At 35.8% G+C, this 27,393-nt stretch overlaps 2 long non-coding RNA genes across 3 annotated transcripts in view; one reads left to right on the top strand and one right to left on the bottom strand.

The window, feature by feature from the left end:
* The window catches only part of LOC132541434 (uncharacterized), a 403,780-nt gene that overhangs the window by 82,072 nt on the left and 294,315 nt on the right, over positions 1-27,393 (bottom strand). The gene's annotated exons all lie outside the window — the stretch shown is intronic.
* LOC107522723 (uncharacterized) lies at positions 7,612-26,672 on the top strand. The gene is made up of 3 exons (XR_009552636.1): positions 7,612-7,753; positions 20,377-20,486; positions 26,633-26,672. It is a non-coding gene; the product is annotated as an uncharacterized LOC107522723 (long non-coding RNA).

The following is a 27,393-nucleotide window of genomic DNA, read 5'->3' as shown; positions in this document are numbered from 1 at the left end:
GTACTAAAATAAACCCGTGTTTCTTAACCCTCCCCCCAAAATAAAAATAAAAATAAAAATAAAAGTTAAGCAAGTCAGAGACATCCTTGATACTCAAAACTGAGGTAAAAAAAAAAAGTCAGTTGATGTGTCTACCAGTCATTTTGTCACCAAGAAGCCTGATGGAAGCATAGAAGAGATTTATCAGTTAGATCAGATTGTAAGAGTAATTACACAAGCAGCGGAGACTCTTGCTGGAGGAACATGGGTAAAGTGCAGATTAAAGATGCCAACAGTCCAAGGGTACAAAGCGATGCACCTCACTGATTAGAGTAGTCCAGAGAATTAAGCAATAGCGCAAATTCATGCAGTGTTGGTAGTTGAATGTCACAGATAAAAAGATCTGCTTTTCCAATTCAGGAGAGATGATATGTTTTTCTCAAGGTAGAATGGTACAGGGCAACTTCCAAAGAGATAGAAATCCATGAGAGGTTGAGGAGCTACCTACCGGAGCAGAATTAACAGGGACAGTAACAACGTCAGAGAGCTTGCTGTTGGGTAAATTGTAGAGTCTCTCTAGCAGGAGGTGGGATATTTTAGGAGATATGCCTTGTAGGAAAAGGATAACCGTGCCTAAAAGGATGAGTCTCTTATCCAGCAAGAGAATGTGTATATAAGTCTAAGACTTGGATCCCCTATATTTTTTTAGGAAGTACTAGAGATTAAAGATATGCATATTTCTAAATTAATTGCTCCATAAAGGTAATATATATATTTTGACAGGCACTGGTAACCAAAGTCCCAAGGCAAAATAACACTTAGTCAGGTGCCAAATAAAAACACCTGAAATGAGGGTGCGCCGAGCTAAGCATTCCAGTGTATTTTTGGCACCTAAGAAGGCTGACCTTAATTAAATCTGCAGCACACTCTGAACCCAGATGAGTACTACATGCCCATCATCTGAATGAGGGTAGTCTCTGATTGGAGTATTGCCAAGTAACCCAATTTTAGAATAGCACAAATTTTAATTATATGTTTCATTTAACTGACACCTGTCCTTGGAGGCTGTCATTAAAATCTAAGTAGCTATGATGTGGGAACTATTATTATCTATGATTTATAGAGAGGCAAAAATAAATAAGGAGAGGAAGAAAGACCGAGAGGTTGAGAGGAGTTGTAGAATCAGAAGACTTAAGAGCCCAGTGATGAAAAGCATCATATCAGTCACCTCGAAGAATTATTAAAGATGAACATCCACTCAGATTGAATTTCTGGTGTTTGAGGCCATGATTTTACTACTCCCCACATCCATCATTCTGTGTTGTGGATATATTATACCAGTCTTTCCTTGGGTAAACTTAAAAAAAAAAGTAAAAAGGCTCCTAAGGAAAATGTTTGGCCCTAAGACTTTTGTTTAAAAAAGATAAAACTCTACCAGCCGAAAAATCCATTTGAATTCTACATTTATTACACTTAGGGAAAAAATGTGGGATGAAGGATGGGGTTAAGAGATAGATGAATCAAGGTAACTAATGTGTTGAGGATCACTGAATTCGGACAGTAGGTATTATTCAAATTTGGATAGCGGTAGTTTGTTTAAACTACTTACTTTCATAAAAATTTAGAACTTTCCATAACAAGAAGTTGAAAAGAATCCAATTTAGAGTAACTTTTAGATATTTCTACAGATTTATTTGGGCAAATAGATTCATTTTTATATTGCCAAATTTGGCCATAAACATGAACATCTATGTTAATTATACTCTTACTGTACTTACATTAATGATCCTTCTAACTATACTAGGTTTTCTAAAAAGGGAAAACAAAAAAATTCTGGACATATTTTCTAATCTCTGCATTCATAAGCAGTCTTTTAAAAATAATCCTAGATTTCTAGACTGAATGACAACTGTTTCCCATTTAGATAAAATTTGGCTTTACCTAAAATAATTAGCCCTTGCTCCCAATTCTAATGGAAATGTAGGACTCTTAACTATTCAGTAATAGTAGCACGATTAGATACTGCTGCTGACTGTGATTTATAAAAATAATTAGCAGACTCTGTTGTAGGTACAAGCAGAATTTGTCCTAAACCAAAGGCAAAACAATAATAAAAACTACAACCTTTTAACCTTTTCATAAATTTAAATAAAAAATGTGCACTGGAACTACACATTAATAAGGCCTGTTAAGCTTGGAAGAATATTTTAGATTCGTCAGTAGTTCATCAGACAGGTTCATGACCTCAGTAGAATTGCTCTAGCTCCTGCAGGTCTTAAGACAGCATGGGGGAAGACATGAAATAGTATTTTATGATTAGAACATTTCACTAGAATTGACAGAAACAAGAAAACACATCAGATAGTGAGCATAAGCTCTGGTATCAGCATATATAAAATGAAATATATTGAACGGAGTGACTTCTATCCGGTAGGTACTTTAAAATGTAGTAGGCAAATAAAGCTAAAAATAACTGTAGTTTCTATACTTGATGTTGGAAATTTAAGGGTCACTTTCTGCTTTGTCTAGAAGTATGCATACTTCCCATGAAGGGAACCACATTCTTCGGCCATACATTATTTGAAGTTGTAGGGTAATAACAAACCATATAATAGTCTCCCAATAAAATAGATCCCTTCAAATGGTATCTATTTATTTTGCAAGTCTCCCGACATTCACTTTTAGCTTTCCTTTCCCCAGATTTTCTTTTGAACAACGTTGTAAGAAAGCCATTACTATCAGTATGTTCTGCTAGCAGAAGTCCCACGAAAGCAGTGAAGGAAGTTCAGCTGCATCTCCATCACTCAGCCTGAGAAAATTTCATCCATAGAGCTGATTCATGCTACTTCTTTGGATCTGCTACTGGCAGCACAATAAGGGATGAATGAAATAAGCACTCAGCAGCTGAATGCCCTTAAAGACCACTTGGGAACTTTATTTGGTGCCAAATAAAGTGACCTGCCAGTGTCAGCTGCGGGAAGCGTATTATACTGGGCTCTGTGGTCTGTTCCAGTAGCCTATTCATTTCTGAGGAAATTTTCAGGTATTCAGTTTTAATCCATGATGCCCAATTATAATTTGGGACCCTTTTACACTAGAGACTGGGCTTCACCCCATTTGGCAATTAAATGAGAACTGACTAATACAGGATTTTAATTTCCGGAAAGCAGGTGCTTCCCTTGGTCAGTCACCAATCTCTGATTTTTCTTCCTTTTTCAGCTTAAGCCAGTTTCATTTTCATATCCCCCTGCCCCAGCCCCTTCTAAAAGTATTCACTGTGTGTTAGATGATTTTCCTGCTTATGCCTGTAGGGATTCCCATAGGCTTCTTTTAAAAGTGCTTAGTCCTTAAAAAAGAAAAATCATTTTGTAGGTATCCTTTTTATCTTCACTTTCCAATATGTTACTATATATTTTTTTAAGTAATAAAAATAAGGAGATTGTTTACATTATGTAGCACTTGCAATTATGAAGCCAGTCTCTCCATAAATAATTATTGTCTGTGTTGACGTTCTTTCTTTCTTATTCTTTTAATTTCAATTAGAGACTTCCCTAACAATTAGAAAAACTATCATTTGAGTTTCTTTAAGATGGTATGTCTTCTCCAAAAAATATTTTATTTTTCAAAATAAATATTCAAGAGAGCACCTTTCTTTAAAAAAAAAATCTTTATTGGGGAATTAATGTTTTACATTCGACAGCAAATACAATAGTTTGTACATGCATAACATTTCTCAGTTTTCCATATAACAATACAACCCCCACTAGATCCTCTGAAGGACCTCTATTCTCCCCCTCCACCCACCCCAGAGTCTTTTTTACTTTGGTGCAATACGCCAGTTCCAGTTCAGGTAAGAGAGTACCTTTTAATACAAGAAGCTGAAACATAAATTACTTGTCGTGGAGGCAAATATGGTTTAAGTCTATTTCTATGTTGAAAAAGTTCTCCTCCCCACATTTAGTATGGTGTGGTTTTATTTGTTCTAAGCTGGTACAGTTTTGTATTCGAAAAGTATTTTGTGCAAGATCTACTCAGGATCCCTAATAGGAGATTGGGAAACCAGATTTTATTCTGAGCCCATGATGACAGCTTCTTTATCCCTTCCATTGCTATGAATGAGGTGCCTACTCCAAAATTTTATTCCCATACATGAATCATAAAAGAATGTCTAAAATTTGTTGCTAGACTAGTCATCAGTAGGGCTAAATTTAAATTGCTAATGGGCTAGCTATATATATAAGTCATTGGTGGGTGGGAAGGGTGTGGAGAAGTGAGTAAAAGTGACCAGAAACAAAGTAATAAAGGGAGAAATGTGTTGAAGGACTAGGAAAGAAAAAGAGTAAGTTGGAGGAAGGAAAAGAGAAAATAATTCTAAAGCTGGGAGCACAAATTAAGGCTACCCTCATTCACTTCATTCTGTGAAGTCTGTGACTAGCTTCTATGGCCTGACAGCACAGACGAATCTGCTACCTAGTAGGACTCCCTAGAAAACTGAACATTGTTCATTAAGATTTAAACACATAATAATATTTAGTGGGACTGTGGGCAAAGGTTTCTTTTAAAAGACCAAGTCATATAAATTCTAGAGTTATAATAGATGGGAAATTGGGGCAGGCGCTATAACACAATGGATATGCAAATAAATGTTTCTGCCTAAAGCTCTAAGGTCTTAGGTTCGATTTCCTGCGTTACCATTAGCCAGAGCTGAGCAGTGCTTTAGTCAAAAAGAAAAGAAAACAAAAGAAAATTTAAAAAAAGGAGAGATCTAAAAGTACTGTTGTATAATAAGAACAACAAAATATGTATTTAAATAATTTGCTCTCCAAGAACATAGTAAGCATAATTTGATTCAAAACCTATGAAATTTGTATGTGGTGATATTTCCCAAACGATGTTCTAGAAAACTCACTGTCCTGCTCCATATTAATTAGTGTTTCCTTTCTATTGTCTGTTTTCTCTCCAGTAAGCCCCCATTTGATTTTAAGTAAGTTAAAGGCTACATTTATGTTTTGTTTTCCATCGTATCTTGGAGAACCTGCACACTATTTTGGTACATTGTAAGCACTCAATAAATATTTGGTTGAACGAATGAATGAACACCATTATAGAAATATTTCTAAGCCATACATACAACCACATTAGGATGTGAATTTTTAAAAGTACTGCTTAACTTCAAAGTAAACTCACAGAAGTGAAAATGAGAATGACTAAATTGCACTGGTCTTTAATAGCTTTGTCAGAGGCCAATAAATTCCTCACCAATTATGCTATTGTCTGATGCTTCATTGCTCGTTAGCCAGTCTATGTGAATTCAGTGTTCATTCGGTTCTATAATTTTTCAATTTGTTTGAAAGTCTTTATATCTTCAGTTATCTCCCAATAGCTATTTTTTTTACCTGCTCTTTACTTTTTGTTGCATGACTTCTTAAAATCAAAACTAGCAGTGAACTTCATATATGATGTTCTGACAAAACTACTCAGGAGACAAGAAAAGGCAGACAATACCTAGAAATGAGAAGTGTGGGGTATAAAAGAAGGTGAAGAGGTGGAATGTTTCTAATTCACTCAAGAATTATTTACTGGGTGCCTATTATTTGTTGAGCAGAGTGGATGATGTCTAGACAATTGAAAACCTGTCAGAATATAGGAAATACTGCTTAGACAGCTATCAACAGAATGAAACATTATTTTCATCTCATCCTTCCTCCCAAATCAGTTTATATTGTGCAATTGACTATTTATTTATTTTCTTATTTATTTATTTATTTCAGAGTACTGCTCAACTCTTACTTATGATGATGCTAGGGATTAAACCTGGGGCCTCTTGTATGGAAGTCTTCTGTATAGACATTAACTATGCTAACTCTCTGGTCCTTAATTTGAAACTTCTAGGGAGCTGATTTGATTTGCATGTTGTTTGTCTTTTCTATTTTATAGATGCTTATATTTTTTTCTATCTTGATAAACCCACCGACTTTCCTAAAATTATAAAGTACTTAGGCAGAACAAAAACTACTGTATATAATTCTGCCAAGAAAAATTAAATTTTGTTATCTTAAATAATAAAAATACCTGTTCAAAAGTTCACCCCCAAAGAATAGTTTTGATCAAGTTGATTAACTCTTCACTATGGATCAAATCCAACCAAACAAATACTTTTATAAATAAAGTTTTATTAGAACACAGCTACACCTCTTGAGTTATATATTATTTGTGATTATTTTTATTTGTCTACAGTCAATCTGATTAGTTGTAACACAGACTATATTGGGAAATATTCATTATCTCAACTTTCATAGAAGTAGTATGACACCTACTTGTCTAGATGATACATTAGAAAAGTAATAATTAAAAAAAATTCACTAGTGATTTAATAATGATTAACAAGATTGTAAGATAGCAGAGGTATAATTCCATATAGTTCCCACCACCCTCCACTAGAAACTTCCCAGTTCTTTAACCCTTTGAGAGTATGAACCAAAATTCCTTTTTAAAAAAAAATTGGTTATTTAATAATGATTAACAACATTGTAAGATAATAGGAGTATAATTCCTACCACCAGAGTTTTGTTTCCCACCCCTCCATTGGAAGTGCTCTCTCTCTCTCTTTCTCTCTTTTGTGAAAGAAAAATAATGGATCACTAAAATGATTCAGTTTTCCTTTGGGTACAAGTTGGTTCCTATGTTTGAACGTGAACAGAATACTATTCAACAAATCATTATCCAATGAACATAACATCTGCATTAAAGATATCAAATCAGTTGCAGGTATTAGTTGGAATTCCTTTTGAGTATTGTTGTTTTGTCCAATATCTATAGCTATACACATAAAAAACCAGAATGTGTGAGCTTTTGGAACAAAGAATTTGTGCAACAAAGAATTTGTTGCAACCAATTCAACAAATGCAACAAAGAATTTGTCTCGAGGTAGTATGTTTTTGTAACTTTTGTAGTCTTAGAGATCATTCAAATGAATCTTATTTCATATTTGCTTTCTTGTGTAGTCGCATTCTACAGATACTAGAATTGAGTATATAATCAATAAAATATTTCAGAAATTATAGACTAACTTCTAAGTCTTGCTTGCATAGGAATTATAATTTCTGTCTTATTTTGGATGGACCTGGCACTATGTTAAGAGGACTTTCAAAAAGCTTATCTGAATGTTGCATGTAACAAAGAACTGAATGAACCTTTTGTCAATAACCTCGGGGGACCAGACAAACCCCTGCACCATCCATGTGACTGAGCTGTTATAGATACATACCCTCAAATCCTGGTCTAGCCTAGCTTATGCTGACATCTTGATAAAAACTTTCTGAGGCATCCTAACCCAGAAATAGACATCTAGGTCTCTCTAGAATTCCAGGCACTCAAATTCTATGACATAGTAAATATTTGCTGTTTTAGTTACTTATTATTATTTTAAATTATCTTTATTTGCTTGTTGGATAGAGAAAGCCAGAAGTTGAGAGGGAAGGGGGTGACAGAGAGACACCTGCAACACTGCTTCACCACCTGCAAAGCTTTCCCCCTGGAGGTGAGGACTGGGGGTCTCTTTACTGTTTTATATTACTAAATTCTGGGGTGATTTATTACAGTAATAGATAACTTAACACAGTGTATGAAAACATGAATCATGATATTGTACAACTTGTGTTTGAACTCCAGATTTACCACTTGTGTGACCATTGCAGACTTGATATTTAGTTTCTTCTCTGCAAAAATAGGTATATAATCGCAACTATCTCACAAAATTGTTGTGAGGAATTTGGTAAGAATAAAAACACTTCCTGTCATGCAGTAATAATAATTATATATTTTAAATTATTACTATAACTGATCTAAAAATATGACTATAGGTTCTCTCAAAATTTAAAGGACTTTTGTCCAAAATCTAAAGTTCATATAATTTCAGTACCTAAAGTGAACATGAGACATACATAAGAGAAATCACTGAAAAGAAAAGGCTGTTGTTAATATAGCTGAAAATAATACACATATTCCTATTACATAATATTTCACATAAACAATGGAGGATGGACAATAAACTTAGGTAGCTAAAAACATAAGTAAAATTGTTTAGTTTAACTCTGGTCTTAAATTTTTATAAACAGAATGAAAAAATATATTTTTTGGTCTAATTTGCTGAAGCCTAAATCTGTTTATTTGGTTTCAAAAAAGAGAAGGTAAATAGCAAAATAATATAATTATCTGCAGATTTTTGAGTTATCTAACTCTTATTTAATCCTAGAGATTATTGAACAAAACCAGCGTTCATTCAAGAACACCTACGAAATCTGTTGTGGATTACAATATCATCAGTTAAACCTGTTTCAAATTTATTGCTTTCACTGAGGTTACATAATAAAAGGGGCCATTTGTCCTACCACATGTATATACATGAATTTAGCTTTCATCATTCTTTACAAGTCTAATCCAATGATTTATGTTTTTTTTGTGTGTGTGTGTGTGTGTGTATGTGTGTGTGTGTGTGTGTGTGTGTGTGTGTGCGCATATTCTAGGACTCTGTTGAATAAACTTGTGCAGACAGACAGAAGAGCTATATGGGATTAATCAAGTGTACAGGATTTAAAGCTGGTTGATTTCATTTGGAGAAAGTTAAAATGAGAAAAAGTATAGAACTCTGTAACCCTCTGTGAAATTCTAATCATTTAAGAGTTTTAGTAAAAGAGAACTGGCTTAGGTCAAGAAAGTTCAAATGCAGTGATCCATGATCCCTGCTTCTAAAAATATATCCCATGGAAGAAAAAGTATCACTCTTCGATCTCTCTCTCTAACTCTTCAAATTTCCCCACCCTTTTTAATTGCCATCAAGATTTTTGCTGGAGCTCAGGCCTACATGACGAATCTACCGTTTCCAAGGGCCACTTTGTATTCTTTGATAGGACAGAAAATGTGGAAGGAGACTGGGAGATTGAGGGAGAGAGACAGAGAAACACCTGCAGTACTTTCTTGACCACTGGTGAAACTTCCTCCCTGCTCTGAATGGAAACTGGGGGCTTGAACAATGGTCCTTGTGCATGGTAACATGCGCACTTAACCAAGTGTGCTACAGTTCAGTGCCCTCTTGGTCTGTATGTTCCTGCCCTCCCCTCCCACTTCCTCTTTTCCCCTCTCCTCTGTTGCCCTCCCCTCCCCTTCCCTCCCCTCTCCTCCCTCTCCACCCCTCCATTCTCCTTATTCCTTCCTTTCTCTCTCTCTCTCTCTCTCTCTCTCTCTCTCTCTCTCTCTCTCTCTCTTTCTTTCAACAGTGGAAAGAACCACAATGCTTTTAATATCTGTCTTCTATTTAAGGTGTCATATGGTTCAGTCTGAATTTTCAGAATTTTTGATTTTCTTTGTAAAGTTATTGTTTTTTTAACTTAATACTACAACCAGTGAAAAATGCTGGGGAAAAATTGAGCAAGTAAAGAACAAAATTTTTTTAGAGCAATGCAGTATCCAACTTTGATATCTTTAGATAGTCAGTTCTCAGATATTTCTTTAAGTAGCATGATTTATATTATTATGTGATGTTACATGTTTAAAAGCATTCAGCTGAATCTTGCAAAAAATTCTAGCAGTAGAGGAAGAAAATCTCTCTTTTCTCATTGGAATGAAGCCCATCCTATATCAAGATTTGTTTGAATGATTTTCAAAAAGAATTCTTTTTACAAATATCTTTGAAAATTATTTAATTATTTATTTTTGGACAGGTACAGAGAGAAATTGAGAGGGAAGAGGAGATAGATATAGATATAGATAGATAGATAGATAGAGAGAGAGAGAGAGAGAGGAGAGAGAAGATGGAAAGAGAGAGACCTGGAGCACTGTTTCACCTCTTGTGAAGCTTCCCCCCTCTGCAGGTGGAGACCAGGGCCTTAAACCCATGTCCTCGTACACTGTGATGTGTGTGCTTTACCAGGTGTACCACTGCCTGGATCTCACCTCAGAAATAATTCTTACATGTTAAGAGCTGTCTTTCATAACGTTACTTTGGCTAGTATACAAATGCAAAAGATAAAGGGAGATTTACTAAGCATTTTTTATTACTTCATTGAATCGAATATGTACTTCTGAATATTTCAGATACTCATTTCGCTATAACTTTTCTAGTTTAATGGAGTACCTTGGGCCATGAAGTATTTTGTGTTCATTAACTTTCTTTTTTTAAAACTTTATTTTATTTATTCCCTTTTGTTGCTCTTGTTTTATTGTTGTAGTAGTTGTTGCTATTGATATCGTTGTTGTTGGATAGGACAGAGAGAAATGGAGAGAGGAGGGGGACACAGAGAGGGGGAGAGAAAGACACCTGCAGACCTGCTTCACCGCCTGTGAAGCGACGCCCCTGCAGGTGGAGAGCCGGGCACTTGAACTGGGGTCTTTACCTGGTCCTTGCGCTTTGCGCCACCTGCGCTTAACTTGCTGAGCTACTGCCCGACTCCCTGTTCATTAACTTCAAAGAAGAGAGATTCTAATTTTGGCATTTGGGATAGACTACTTGTAGACCTTCCTGATTCTACAGGTGACAAAGACCATAACAAGGGACACAACAAGTGGAAAGTAAAAGTCATGGGGTCCAGTAGAACTTTCTGTGCTGTCAAAACTAACAACCAGCTACATGCAATTTTTGGGCACTTGAAATGCTAGTGTACAAAGTTGCTGAATTTTAAATTTTACCTACTTATTTTAATGGGTCTAAATTTAAATAGTCACATCTTACTGGTCATTACTATGTTACAAAGCACAAAACTGAATAACTTATGAGCAGATTTCAAAAAGAGCAACAATGCCACTACAATTGCTTATCATAATTTGCAATACCTGATGTTCATACATTAATAGCAATTCTGCAAAGATCAGTCTCTGGGCTACTCAAAATATTATGAACAATTTTACTAGAATATATATCCATTGAAGTATTTTACATATGCACATATCTGGGATATATTTGAATATCATTTGCAATAAGTTAAACAATTCAAATGAAACTGAATTTAAATTTGCTTGTTTCAAATTTATGATTTATTAATACAGCTTCTTGGCTTAAACACCATAGTTAGTTTGAATTTTCCTCAAATAGAAGAATCAAGACTTGTGTTCAGAATAAATAAAATGCCATTAGGTCATATTTTCTATTTCCATAAAAAGGTAAACTATCTTAAGGATAATATTTAACCTGAAAGAGTCATCACCTAGTCTTAAAGAAGTTACCCCTTTTCTAGAGTCTCTTTTCCTTCAGCCTTCCTGTCAGAAGATTCACATTTTCTTGGTATAGATGTAAACATCACTTCAGGCAAATGTGCTTGAAGATACCTAATATCACACATTATTTCCAATGTTGCTTATATGGTGACTGAGTTCTAAGTAAGTCTATGAAGTGAAAGACTTAATGAATTTAAACTTTTGAACAGGATTTTGTATTTTCAAAACTATCTTTGACATTTATATTAATGTCTATTTTACCTTTCAGTTGTGAGTTTTTTTTATTCATCATTTTACCCTTTTCTAGTGTCTAAAATGATGCAGTGTAAGACTATATTCAGACCATTTGATTTTGTTTGTTTGATTCTAGTTAAATGGGTAAGGACATTATTATATGCTGTTATTTTAAATCCATGTCACTAACCAGAATTAATTAGGAATAATCTAATAGCAACCAATACATACTTGTAGGAATAGGGCAATTTTCAAAGTTTATAAAAACACCTTGGAATTCCTTTTCTCTACAGTTCTTTACATGTAAAATCTTTGTTACTGTTTTTGTTTGTTTCATTGTTCATATGCTACTCAAACCCCAGAGTATGCTGTTTTTCAGTACTCAAAATTCCTTAGTTTTCTTTTCCATTGTGTGTGTCCTATAGCTTCACTCTGCCAATGCACCTCAATAAAGACCTGCTGTATTTTCACTATTTCAGCTCCAAACCTATTTTGCAGTGCCTGCCAATCACATCACCTTCCAAAGGAACTTCACTGCACACAAATCAAGTTTGAGTCTAGTCTACTTCTAATCAATAGATCTTTATAGATTGGTTTAGTATACCTAAACCATTTCCCAGAAAAAATCTCTCCCCGTCTCTTTTCTAATGGGAAAACATTAGATGAGATTTCAATCTGGGCCACTAAAGAAGAAAGACTAATAATGTATTCTTCTCCATCAGGGGCCTAAACTCCACATAGTTCTTGCATCAAATGGGAAAATGTTTTCTTTCAAGTCAAACACACGCACACGTGCGCGCATGCTCTCTCTCTCTCTCTCTCTCACACACACACACACACAGAGAGAGAGAGAAAGAGAGAGAGAACATTTTTAAATTGGAGCATTGTGGAATGAAGGAAAGTAGCTGAAGGGAAGTGCAAGTGGCCAGATGGTTGCAAAGCAGCAGAAAACACATGCATTGTCTCAAAACCTCTGCAGTACGACGGACCAAGGTAAGACAGTTCTAAAAGCATAGACTTCTTTGAAACAAAACGGGCAGGAAATCATTTAAAGTAAATTTTTGCTGTTGGCTTTGTAAATCAACAAGTATGACTACTAATGGGACCTGCAATGCTTTAACTGCATATGCCTATTCTGAGAATACTTGCTGCTTTAACGGGTCAGAAAGTTAGTACAGAGGTTATGTATCAGATTTTATTTATTTATTGCCCTTTTTTGGTTTTTTTTTCCAGGGGTTTCATGCTATATTTTGACTTTTTTTATTTGTAATTAATGGTGGATTAAAAGATTGTAAAACTACAGAGTATAATTCCATGTTGTACCCACACACTAGACTTTAATTGCTGAGGCCCAGAGGGCCAGGGATTTATGCCCCATCTGTGCAGTGCTCTGATATCACTGTCTCATAAATCAGTAATTCAACCAGTGGACATTGGCCTTACTTGCCTGAAGTTCCCAGGTCTTTCCTAGGCACCCTGTTTACTAGAGCCTCCTCTCTCTCTCTCTGTCTCCTGTGAAACACTCTCCAATATTTAACAAATAAGACAAATCTTTAAAAAAATAATGTCAAGGGTGAAAGAGATAGCATAACAGTTATGCAAAGAGGCTTTCATCTGAGGCTCCAAAGTCCTAGGTTCAGCCCCATGCTCCATTATAAGCCAGAGCTGAGGGATGCTTTAGTTTCTTTCTATCGCCATCTCTATCTCTACCTCAATATATCTCTTTCATTAAACCATAAGGAGTGAAATATATTTTTTAAATATTGTTAAATAGCATGCTGAATGATATAATTCTATTCTGTTTGGTAGCTAAGGGAACTACTAACACAATTTACGTTTCTGCTTTATACTTTTCAGTTAACAACGACTTTCACATATATGATTTATAAATAGATATTTATTATTAAGAGAGTAAGAAAGTATATATTTTAATCTTTATTTACTTGATAGAGACAGCCAGAAATTGAGAAGGACTGAGGTGATAAGGAGGGAGACAGAGAGACACTTGCTGCCCTGCTTCACTAGTCGCAAAGTTTTCCCCTTGTAGGTGGGGATTGGGGGCTAGAATCTGGACCCTTGTGCACTGTAATGTGCACAGTTTGTATTAGCCAAAACCTGGAAGCAACCCAGGTGTCCAAAAACAGATGAGTGGCTGAGCAAGTTGTGGTCTATATACACAATGGAATATTACTCAGCTATTAATAATGGTGACTTCACCATTTTCAGCCGATCTTGGATGGAGTTTGAAGAAATCATGTTAAGTGAAATAAGTCAGAAACAGAAGGATGAATATGGGATGATCTCACTCTCAGGCAGAAGGTGAAAATCAAGATCAGAAGAGAGAACACAAGTAGAATCTGAACTGGAGTTGGTATACTGCACCAAAGTAAAAGACTCTGGGGTGGGGGTATGGGGGAGAATACAGGTCCAAAAAGGATGACAGAGGACCTATTGGAGGTTGAATTGTTATGTGGAAAACTGAGAAATGTTATGTACAAACTATTGTATTTACTGTCGAATGTAAACCATTAATCCATCAATAAAGAAATAAAAAAAAAAAACAACAGGAGCCAGGCAATGGTGCACTCTGTAGAACTCACACATTACTATGCACAAGGACCTGGGTTCGAGTCCCTGTACCCACTTGCAGGGTGGGAGCTTCAGAACTGGAGTGGTGAAGCAGTGCTGCAAATGTCTTTCTCTCTCCTTCACCATCTCTCCTCTCCCTCTCAATTTCTTTCTGTGTTTATATATTATTTGATAGAACAGGGAGAGATCAAGAGAGGACGAGAGACAGAGAGGGAGAGAGACAGAGAGACACCTGCAGCCCTGTTTCACCGCTTGTGAAACTTTCTCCCTACAGGTGGGGATGGGGGCTTGAACCTGGGTTCTTGCACATAGTGACATGTGCACTTAACCAGGTGTGCCACCGTCTGGCCCAAACTGCAGTTTCCAATGGAGGGAATGGGAACGCAGAACTCTGGTGGTGGGAACAGTGTGGAATTGTACTCCTGTTATCTCTTAATTTTGTAAACCAATATTAAATCACTAATTTAAAAAAATCCTTTAAAAAGAATGATATTTTAGCAGTGTACAATTGTCCTACTTCTGTCTGTATTGCAAGTTATTAAGGTGTAGATAAAATAATGCCATCTATATCAAATAGTTCATTAATAAAACAAGTCAATTGTACTATTCCTTAAACTGCACTTTCTTATCGCCTTTCTCTTCTGGGCTATGTTTTCCAACAAAGGAGGTTAGTAATTAACCTCAGATGACATCGTTCTAGTCTCTAAGTAATTAAAAAAACTCAGAGTAAAGGCAGAAATAATAGTGACCTGAGTTCCAGGATGATGCCAACAAAGAGTAGTTCATTCTAACATATTTTACAAGATGCAAAAATAACCCAAGTGCGTAATAATAATTAGTGATAATGTTTAACAACAAAAAGTCAAGTTGCCATAACTTTTATTTTATGTCTGTTAAAACCTGAAGGTGAGATGAGCCCACCTCCTCTGTCATATTTCTAAAGAGATAATTGCAGGAAATATTGCCAACAGTTTAACATTCACAAGCCACACTGAGAAATGTTTATTGATATTGACAACTAAATGTGACACATCATAACACTGGGCACAATATGCAATCTGCCTAACAATGAGCTTCTGCAAATCAAAATTTAAAAATTAAAATTTTGCTTTGGTAATGAAGGAATACAGAAATATTTGGTGACTGATTCACTCAACGACTGAGCTAAAAGAGTGAGTAATGAAATTTTTCTAGGATTACAGATATGTATTGAATATTTATATGGGAGTAATATTAAGGACAGGTTTTTAATTTAATAATTAAATATCTGTGCAATTACCCCATAGTTTCAGGAAATTAACCCAAAATATGGGGGGAAAGCCATTCTCTGAGACTTCTTTAAGCAGATAATAGGTATAAGGATATTTACAATATTCAAAATATTTCTTAAAAACTGTAACATAATATATTCACAGAAAACCAAAATTTTATTAGTTAAAATACAAATAATTAAAAATAGAACTATCTACTAGGAAATAACAAAAATGTAATACATTGAATTGTATTTTCTGGCTGACAATCAATATTTAGATCTAGGTGGAAATAGATAAAATGTGTTTACATATATGTGCCATATAAAAATTTGAATGTACAGAGAATAGTTTGAGCTAGAAAAAAAATTCACTCCTCAGGAGTTGGGTTGTAGCCAATGGGTTAAGCACACGTGGCGAGAAACTCAAGGACCTGAGTAAGAATCCAGGTTCGTGCCCCCTGTAGGGGAGTTGCTTCACAGGCGGTGAAGCAGGTCTGCAGGTGTCTATCTTTCTCTCCCACTCTGTCTCCCCCTCCTCTCTCCATTTCTGTGTCCTAGCTAACAATGATGACATCAATAACAACAACAATAATAACTACAACAACAAAGAAACAACAAGGACAACAAAAGGGAAAATAAATAAAAAAATTTTTTTAAAAAAATTAAAAAATTCACTTCTCAAAACTTGTTATTTTTAGTATATTTACTGCACTTTAGTATATGCACATTCTGAGTGTAACTCTTAGTTATTAAATGAAAAAATTATTACAGTAAATATTTGCAAATATAAATGAGAATTTATACACAGTAAAAACTACTGCTTTTTATTACTATTTTTAAATTTTATTTATTTATTTTCCCTTTTGTTGCCCTTGTCTTTTTTATTGTTGTTGTAGTTATTATTGTTGTTATTGATGTCATCGTTGTTAGGACAGAGAGAAATGGAGAGAGGAGGGGAAGACAGAGAGGGGGAGAGACAGATGGACACCTACAGACCTGCTTCATGGCCTGTGAAGTGGCTCCCCTGCAGGTGGGGACCTGGGGGCTTGAACCTGGATCCTTACTCGGTTCTTGTGCTTTGCGCCACTTGCTGCACTACCGCCCGACTCCCTTTTATTTCTGTTTTATTTGCTACTGAGTTTAGCACTGGGACTTGATTCCGGCAAGACTCCACAGTACCTAGCTGCCATTTCTTTCCTTTTATTTCTCTCTCTCTCTCTCTCTTTTTTTAAAAAATATTTTATTTTATTTATTCCCTTTTGTTGTCCTTGTTGTTTTATTGTTGTAGTTATTATTGTTGTTGTCGTCGTTGTTGGATAGGACAGAGAGAAATGGAGAGAGGAGGGGAAGACAGGGGGAGAGAAAGATATAGACACCTGCAGACCTGCTTCACCTCCTGTGAAGCGACTCCCCTGCAGGTGGGGAGCCGGGGTTCGAACCGGGATCCTTATGCCGGTCCTTGTGCTTTGCGCCACCTGCGCTTAACCCGCTGCGCTACAACCCGACTCCCTATTTCTCTCTTTTTTTTTCTCTCTCTCTCTCTTTCCTTCCTTCCTTTCTCCTTTCTTTTCCTTCCTTCCTTCCTTCCTTCCTTCCTTCCTTCCTTCCTTCCTTCCTTCCTTCCATTCTCCCTTTCTTTCTTTCTTTCTTTCTTTCTTTCTTTCTTTCTTTCTTTCTTTCTTTCTTTCCTCTCTCTCATTATTCCCTCCCTTCCTTCCTCCCTCCTTTCCTTCCTTCCTTCCTTCCTTCCTTCCTTCCTTCCTTCCTTCCTTCCTTCCTTCCTTCCTTCCTTCCTTCCTTCCTTCCTTCCTTCCTTCTCTACATATTGAGAGCTCCAGAGAGGCATAGAGTGAAGAGTCACCTACATCACTGCTCCACACCCTTGTGGCCTGGAGGTTGAAGCCCAGCCCTTGTGCAGAGTAGTGTTTGCATTCTACAGACAGAGCTACTACCTAGCCTCAAACACTGGAGTTTTTCATTGCTATTCTTAGCAATCTAAAACTTCTCAAAAAATTTAATTAGTTAGTCTATTTTGTTGTCAGTGAGGCCATTCATACTCACGTGATTTTCATTTTTTGTGTTTTTCCTTTAGATGTGAGAGAGACAAATATAGACAAGGAGAGACACAATAACAGCAGTTTTCCTTAGTGCTACCCTAGTGTTCTTGTTGCGTGTTGGGACTCAAACCTGGGTTGCCTGTATGGCAAGGCAGGCACCGGTGCCTACCTAGGGAGGTCTCTCTATTCCCTCCACATTTTGGATTAGGATATATTTTTACTTATGTGCTTTGCATCTAAAAGACCTTTTGTCAACTGGCTTCAGTTCTCTACTTTTAGTTCCTTCACTTTTACTTTATAAATAATTTTAAAATTGGGGAGTCGGGCGGTAGCGCAGCGGGTTAAGAGCAGGTGGTGCAAAGCACAAGGACCTGCATAAGAATCCCGGTTCAAGCCACTGGTGAAGCAGGTTTCAGGTGTCTTTCTCTCCCCGTCTTATCCGCCTCTCACCATTTCTCTCTCTCCTATCCAACAACGACTACAATAATAATAACTACAACAATAAAAAACAAGGACAAGAGGGAATGAATAAATAAATATTTAAAAAATAATAAATTTTAAATTATTTATAATATAATTTTCTTTGCCACTGGAAATATATATTGATGATTACAAATGTTGATTTGGTTCCGTGTAAAGCCACTTTTGGATACTTTTTAAATAAAAGGTTTATTTATTTATTTATTTTGAGAGCAGTGGATTCTTTGTGCAGGCACTGAACCCCAGCAATAACCTTGGTGACAATAAAAGAATAAAAATAAATCGTTGTGAACTTTTTGAGTTTTGAATTTTTGTGCTTGCTCTTTGCTACCTCCTCCTCCACTGCTATCAACTTCATTGCCAAAGCATTTATTTAAGTCATCTTGATTTGAACAATAATGACATTATAATTTGTTATTGTTACTGTAGTTATTATTGTTGTTATTGATGTTGTCATTGTTTAGATAGGACAGAGAGAAATGGAGAAGGAGGAAATGGGGGGCCAGGAAGAGAAAGACAGACACCTGCAGACCTGCTTCACCGCCTGTAAAGCCACTCCCCTGCAGGGGCGGGGAGCTGGGAGCTCGAACCTGGATCCTTAAGCCAGTCCTTGTGCTTCACTTCATGTGCTCTTAACCGTTTGTGCTACTGTATTCATACAACTTTCTTATTCTCATCAACTCCATTCAAACCAAAAATATATGTTACATATACAAAGTTGTTTTAGACACATTTAAAAACAGAGACATACTCTCTCTCTTGGACATTGCCAACAGAATTTGATTCACTTGAGCAGATATAATAGTTTAAGTTTTAAAAATATGTATTAACTCACTTAGCCATCCCAGGAACCCTAGAAAGTGAATGTTATTATTATTATTAATTTATAGATGAAGTAAGTAACAAACAGAAAATTTAAAAAAGCAAGCAAGCAAACCAACAAAAAAACTTATCAGACAGTAAGACTTGGAACTAAAATGTGAACTCAGGTTGTTTTTGAACTTAGTGTTTGTTCTTGATCTTTCATAATACTGGCCTCTGTCATCATAATCCTTTTACGATACCCATACTCTTTGAAGTGTTTTGTTTATCCACTTGTTCATTTACCAAGAAGTTATTAACACCCTATTTCATTCTCAGCTCTATTAGGTTTTGTGGAGATAGGGCAGCTGTATATCTCTAGAAAGTCTCTGTGCAAATTAAAAAAAATAAATGTCTTTTCAACGCACTGAACTTCTTTTGTTGAAAAACAGCTATAGCAGTCTGATTTTTTAAGAGCAAGATATCTGGCTGCCATTGCTAAATGATAATCATGATGATAAGTATACAAACTTACTTGTGGGTCCAAAAGTAGGATAAATATGAAAGTAAAAATATTAAAGGTGTTTATTTTATTAGTGTTTATTAAAGGTGTTTATTTTATTAGTACACTTGTGAAGTGTACAGTTTGAAGAGCTGTGCATGACAGACTGGGTGAGTCAAACCAAATATAATAACAAGTTCTTCTTGACAGTTGACAGATCAACCATAGTAGTTTAGAGAGCTCATTTCTTTTCTACAAGATCTTTTGTAACTTCATTGATGGACTCTTTTAAAATCTTCTCATGTGAACTCAGATAATAATGCTGAAAATTGTTACTTAACAGTAATAAAACACTAAACTTTAGGAGGGCATTTCTATCAATCTTTCATGTTTACCTCTTGTTCTTATCAGATCTATTCAGTTTAAAGATGCATATTAAATTCTGAGCAAGTGTAAAACTGTGTGGTAGGCGTGTTTTAAAAAGCACATTCTTTGGGGTACAGACCATCTACTCTGATGTACTAGAGTGTTATTGAACTCTATATGATACCAGTTCTTCACAGTATTTTATCAACTGCACAGACATGAATCAGTTACCTACTTAAAAGAGTTTTTTTTTCTTTCATCAAGATCAGAACAGCATACATATACCATTAATTTTATATTAATTAGCACTTATCATCAAGAGATTTTAAAGTATTACTGGTTATTAATTCTCTCTTCACAAATAATGAATAGGACACTCTGGGAAGCTAATGGTGGGGAGAGGTTCAAGCTCAAGAATTTCTGCTTTCAAAGCTTACTGTGACAGTTTAGATTTCAGCAAACAAATCTTCAGGTGACAACTCTTCAACCTCTAGAGAAATTGGAGGGGAAGGTGGTAAAATCAAGAGAGAGTACAGAGTCGGAAGGCTGAATCAGTGAAACCTGTACTAGTACCAGATTTAGGACTAACTCAGAACAGGCACACACAGCTCCTTATAAATGACTAACTCAAATGGCTGAATCTGTGTCATGAATTAATTAACTAATTAATTATTTATAAGACAAGACAGAGGTATCAGGAGTGAGGGTAAGATTGCATAGCGAGTGCAGTCAGGGTGATGGCAAGACAAAGCGGGTGCACTATCAAGTGAACTGGATGGATATCATGTCAATTCTGAATATAATTTCAAAAGTTTTAAATGGTTCAAGAATTTTCTTCAATATTTATTATGTCATTTTTGGCTGTTGTTACCATAGTTTCACCACTCTAGGCCATCTTTTTTTTTCAGATAGAACATGACAGAAGCAGAGACACTATAATACCAATATTTCCTCTGTTGCCATAGAAATCTAGGTTTGAACCTGTGTCACTTGGATCACAAAGCAGGTATGCTCCCAGGTGAGCTATCACCCTAGCTATATCATCTCATTTAAGAAATGAGAATGAACTTCTCTATTTTCCAAGAACAAATCTTAAGAGCTTAGGGCAAACTTGAATATATTTATGAGGAGCTGAAAGCCTGGATTAATGAGTGACTATAAGAGAATCTTTGCACTACAAACTCTCATGTTGCAATGTAACCTTGAGGCTTTGTCAACAAATCAGTGGGAGATACATTTCAGCTATAGAAACGTATAAACATGGTCATGAAAGGTGTTATGACTTCATATAATCCTTTCATTCAAATGGCCAGATTTTTTTTCCTTTTGCATGTAGACTATGAAAGATGAATTTGAGAAATGACTTAGGGGTTTTGTCACAAAAATTATTTTTTCTTCTCTTCTTAAAGAAAAAAAATCTATGCTAGGCTGTAGAAATAGTTTACTTGGATAGTGTAAGTGTACTGCTTTGCTGTAGCTATGATTGGGGTTCGACCTTAGCCTGAAGAAAACTTCAGTGCTATGGTCCTTTTCATATTCACTCTGCTTTTCTGTGTTCATATTGAAAAAAAAAATCCATGTATATCTTCTTTGAAATTTCCTGTATTTATCCCTCTTCATCACTTTGTTAATTCATTTTTTTAAGTGCCTACTCCATGCCAGGCACTGGATGGGCAAGAAAGTACACTAGCAAATGTAGTTTCTAATAAAATTATCATTATTATAGAGAAGCCAAGTAAAAGGCAATTTCACTAAATATAAGTAGGTCAACATAGGGGCGGGTGCTCACTAGAATAAGGGAGCAGTAATCTTAATGTAATATGATCAGAGATTTCTCAGAGTAGGTGAGAAATACCCTGAGACAAAAAAAAAAAAAAAAAAAAAAAGTACTTGTTTAGAGAGGAAAGGGTGAAGCCAGTGCAGGGAACTATAGGAGCCGCAGCCTTAAACCCAAACAGTGACAACTCAGTCTGTTCTGGGTAAGAATTCTAAATGCTTCATTGCAGGTATAAGAAAAGTGAGATCTTGACAAATGATTCTAGAGAGGCCAGAAGGACACAATTCACAGAGGGAACTTCACCAATATTTGTTTTTGATACTGATGAGACTGTTGGTAGGTGTCACATGATTACAGTCAACAGAATCCCTATAGGTGTGGCTGATGAGGTGTCTACACAGACCAGTCATTATGACAGTCACAGAGGACCTCTCACACAGGGTAAAAACAAAAGACACTGAATGCTCTCATTACAAGTTAATCCAGGGAGTAGCATAAAATGAGAGGAGGATTTCAGGTGTCACTTCTTTCTTAACCTGCCTGCTGTCATTGTCAGGGTGTTAGAAGAAAAGTGGAAACCAGTTTGTAGAAGAATAGTGTTCATTTTTCCAAATTTGTTTGGAAGCCAGATATACGATCTTTAGATAACTATAACCTGAATTGTATACGCTACCCACCCATAAGCAAGCAAAATAATTTTTGCTCTATTTGCATTTTGCAAATTAAGCTTCATCTAAAGGTATATATGCCACTACAAGCAGGCTTTGCTTCTCTCAACCTTTCCTGACTCTGAAAGTGTTTTTCCAATATGAGCTAGGTACTGAACTTTGAAGAAGAGTCCACTGTAATAACAGTAAAGTTTAATGATGCATAACTTTGAGAGACTGACAAATTTGCAGCCAAAGTATTGATTCTTACAGAATTTATGAAGCACATGCTGTATTTTGTGTTATTATGGTCCATTTTTGGCTGAAAGAATCATGTAAAATAGATTTTTAAATGAGTGGTAATAGCCAGACATAAAGAAGGTATTGATGTGTGTCGTGAAGGGTGAAATAGCATGCCAGATTAAGGCAAATAACAAATCAAAAACAACAGTACACTCACCACTAAAAATATAATTCGCTTTTCTTTTTAATCACTCCTTCTATTTACCGCTTCATACAGTTATAGTTTCTTTTCTTGTAGACCTCTTCTGAAGAACATTAAAATGTGCAAAATTTTTTGCATAGTTGGATATACTGCTTTGGGGGATACTTAATGCTTCAGAAACTGGCTTTTTAAATTTGGGAAAGTAATTTGCTCTTGTATGTAAATAGTGCCCTTTGTAAATAATGCTCAGAGCTTATAATCTAATTTTAATTACATGCATATAAATGGCACATTTAGTGGGACAATAATTAATTTTTAACATCAATTCAGCAATTTGAAAGCAACACTGAAAATTTCCACTTCTTTTTCAGAAGCATAAACATTGAATTTACTTTTATAATTTCAGGCTATGGCCTTTTCTACTACTAAATGTTTTCAGGGACGACATCTTTAAAGCCAATGTGTTTTGAAAACCAGAATTTATTTGCTGGTTCTCCACTGCCTATTTTTGCCTTGTTCATCATGTGAATGCTTGTTATGAACGACTTTCCAAGAAGTATTTGAAACATAAGTCATTCTCCCCTACCTCACTCTCAGTTAACATTTTGTTTTGACACACTAGGGATAAAAGTGGCTTTCAAAAATAGCAATTTAAACTTTGATTTTATACTTCACTTTGGAATACATGTTTATTAAATGCATATCTCACTGGCAGAGTAATCAATACAGGTTGTGTAGTACATTGCAAGGAAATCATGTCTGAGATTATAAGAAAAATTAAATGGTTTTCGTTTTGCTTACTTGAGCAATATGTGAAAATTAAGTTTAAACACTTTTAGGCATCCCACTAGACACAGCATTAGTCAGAACTCATAGTGCTATGGCTTTTCTTTCCATTTTTTTTTCCTCCCTCCCTCCTTTCTCCCTTCCTCCTTCCCTCCCTTCCTTCCTTCTTTCCTCCCATCCCTCTTTCTCCCTCAGCAAAGTTGCATTTCCTTACTTTCTTAGCATTCACCAAGTGATGATCAAATCACCTGAAATACCAATTTTAAAGATTAACATTTATCAAAAGATATCCATATTGAGATTCGAGATAGGAGGGGAGTAGAAATTGATTGAGTGGCTATGGCTGTCTTTGAAAAGTGGTACTATTTCCAGTAGAAACCCAGCAAGAAAAAGAGGTCATCCCGGTCTAACTGCTAGAGATAATGGCTCTACGTCATAAATTTAACTCTCCCACATTCAAACCTCCCATGAAAGGAAGTTAGTTTTTTTTTTTTTCCAATAAACCTGGAGTTTATCAGACTAATAAAAAAATAATAATAAGAGAAGAATTTGGCAGGAAAGAAAAGGCTGACATTCTCAATGGACTTTTTTCTGGGCCTAGTAGAGCCTGAAGAACTCTTCAAGGTCTTTATCCACAGTGAGCAGAGACGTTTGAACTAGTACACTCAAATCTATACCACAAACAAACTGCTGAGAGATCCAGTGAGAGGTCACACTTTACATAAACATTTTTTTTCCCAGGCTAAATTCAGGTAAAGCAAAATAGAATAGACAATATGTCCTGAATGAAAGATTAGAATGAGAAGGAACAGGAAAGTCAATCCCTAGCTCCTATATAAAATCTGACAAGTTGTGCCTGTTTATACACTACAGTTCACTTGGGGGTATTTCAAACCATTGTGGAGTTGCTATAGATTTTTCAACTGTAAATTTTGCGTGTGTGTGTGTGTGCGCGCGCGCGCACGCACACACACACACACACACACACACACACACACACACACACACACACAGATATTTGAAATGCAGAACTGTTGTTCATATCTGGATTTTAATTTCCTTTTCTTTTCAAATCAGATTCAGCATTTGTTAAACACCACAGGCAGACTATACACATTCAATGTGTCCATAAGTGTACATAATTGTTGCATTTGGTTGTGACAAACTAGTTTTACTAAAATGAAAGATTTAATAGATGAAATGAGGAAATATGTCAATGTAATAGCATATTAGATTGTGCAAATGAGCTATTCCTAAGGCAACATGAATTGCTTTGCCTTTATATTTCCACAATGATTTGTTTATTTGACAACTAGCATTCAGACTCCAACTTTGATCTTGGAGAATTCTTACAAATCAAAGTACAGTAAATCTTTACACTTGGGAACTTAAAGTGACACTCAGAGGCAAAATGTTTACTGTCAGTGTCCTTGGTCTGCTGGATAAGAAGCTCCACCCTATCCCGGTTCGAACCCTGGCTCCTCACCTGCAGGGGAGTCGCTTCACAGGTGGTGAAGCAGGTCTGCAGGTGTCTATCTTTCTCTCCTCCTCTGCCTTCCCCTCCTCTCTCCATTTCTCTCTGTCCTATCCAACAACGACAACAACAATAATAACTACAACAATAAAACAACAAGGGCAACAAAAGGGAATAAATAAATAAAATAAATTAAAAAAAGTAAAAAAAAAGAAGCTCCACCCTGATGCTAGAACTAGCTTCTGGCAGGCTTGGGAAGAGGGTACTCTTGTCTTCAGGGATTTCAGCATGGTTCTATGCCACATTTTGCATCAAGCATCATGAACACTGAACATTACCCAATAATTCATGAGGATTTACTATGTGCTGTAATGTACATTTATTATGTGTTAATTTTGATGCTCATGTCTACTTGCAGGGTTAAAACTTTACCCCTATTTCTTAGATTTGAAAATAAATTTACATAGGCTGAGTACTTCTCAGGGACAGAGCTGAATGTCAACCCATGGTTTGACTTCAAAGCCCCTCAAAACACTCATGACATCATTACGTCTCATCCTGAGACCTGAAGCTTCCGGGTGGAGCTCACACCCAAACTTGTTCTTCCTGTTTTGACTCCAGATTCCCTTTGGCTTTAGGGCTTTGAAATATAGCCAGTAATGAATTGTTTTCCTTTGGCAGGGGAGAGGGGAAGAGAAAAGCATACATTGCTCTCCTTCTATGAACTTTCATTACTAGATTCTACTTACTTTCTGACAGGGATCTACTGAAAACGGTACCGTCACTCAAAGGAGTTGTAACAGGATACATTTCAAACAGTATGGCATATTGTTGATCAGGCAGATGACATGACTGCCAATTTAGCGTACTGTTAAGATTAGCCATTTGTGTTGGCTCTACAATGTTGTGAAAACTCCTGTTAGCTTCTTGGAACTGCAAAGCATGTGATAAGACATTTTTCTTATTTTGCTTTGTGAATATCTGCCATTTGATTTTTATTTTAAAACATAAACCGACATTGCCTGGGCTTTTAGCAGAATTTTTCCATTGTGAGTAAGTCCCCCAAAACACACTAGCTTGACACAGCAGCCCAGTGATCTGTTAGAATCATTAGAAATCAGTATTTCCATTAAAGACTCCTTTCTAAAATTTGCTATGTGACTTAGCCCTCTCTCTAGACTTTCAAATATGAAATAGTCATCATGAGTCTATACAATGGGACTTTACAGATTGTTAAATGGTATACAGATGTCAGTGCACTTCTGGGCACCTTTTTAAATCTGATTTCTTTCTTCCTGAGAAGCTATCTTGCCAGATAAGACATTTATTTGAGTCTTCCATCTGTGATACCCTTTTGACCTTTTCCTATAAAGAAAGAACTAGAGCCCTAAATTTTTCCGTTCTGCTAATAATCAGGAGCTCTGAACCTTTTCTCCTTGGGTTTCATAAGACTGACAAAACAGCAAATTCTGAAGCTATTAGTTAACTAGGGCTCATTTATCAAATCTCTAGAAAGAAGTTTCTCTTTTTGGATTTTCTTTCTCTCTGCTATCTGAGTAGTTTTATCTTTTATATTCCTTGATTGCTATCTAGGCTGTCTACTTGAGATAGAAGGTAGGGAGTCATCCCACCATATGAGGAATGATAAATGAAGATGTATCTCTCTTCTGTCTCATTTGCTCATTACATTTGGGGTAACAGGTACCTCTCATGCCCACTAACACAATTTGTTCTCTAAAAGAACCTTAGTGCCCCCTGCAGGTTACATGAATTTCTCCTCCCACAATCTAATTTACACCTAAGGCAAACAAAAGAAAACAAACAAACAAAAACTGTGATACCTCTCTTACTGGCTTTTACCAAAGGGCAATGGAATCCAGGACAATTATTTATTTATAGGGTTCTCTGAAGTATACTTATTTAATGCAGGTGTTGAGAATGAATATAAGTTGATGCTTTTAATCTTGTCTTGTATGGGGGTAATAATTGAGCCCCAAATGTTTGCCTTAACATTAGTAACTACGAGACTTTACAGGAGACATTTACAGGTGAGAAAACCGAAGTCTTAAAAGGCCAAGTAATTTTGTGAGACTTCCAAAATTAACCTGCTTTGTTTCTAAGATTGGCATTAAAATTTTAATCTACTCAGACACTTCTTGCCTTGCTCTATTTTGAATAGTTTCTTTTCCATGCTTTACCCTACAGTTGTGTACCTTGCAAACTTACTCCTAAGAGTTGTTTTTACCACCTATTTGACTTCACTAGGTAACTGATGGATTAGAGTTCCCAGCCTGCCAAAAGAATCACATGGCAATACTAATACAATTTATTCCTACATCATAGCGTTAAATTCAATATCTCAGAGGTCAAAGGTAAAATTTAGTGAAAACTAGAAAGTGTGATAAACATAGGGGAGGGTTCACTTCTTGATTTGTTTGAAAGTTGCCTAAAGCAAAGTATCTTAACAGATAAAATTACAATCATTAGGTTGAAAAGGTCGAAATTTGTTAAGTTTTATGACCTTGGAATTTTTGAAGATTTTTCTAAACTTTCTAAACTCACTCATGCCCAAATTATTAATTGGTGTTATCTACTCTAGATTTGTCTTGCTTATTCTAATGGCAGAATTTTGTTATTTAATATTTTTTTAATCCATGATTTTGGAGCTCAGGAAAACCTTTCATATTCAAAATAATTTAGAGATTTAGAATACAAATGAGAAGGAAACAAATGCTACATTTTCCATCTAAGTCCTTGGGAAACATTAAAATGCTGATACGTAATTAAGACCTTCAG

This window comes from Erinaceus europaeus, chromosome 11, assembly GCF_950295315.1.
Source record: "Erinaceus europaeus chromosome 11, mEriEur2.1, whole genome shotgun sequence".
NCBI lineage: Eukaryota > Metazoa > Chordata > Mammalia > Eulipotyphla > Erinaceidae > Erinaceus > Erinaceus europaeus.
The sequence above is the reverse complement of the archived record's forward strand: the minus strand, read 5'-3'. Positions and strand labels throughout refer to the sequence as shown.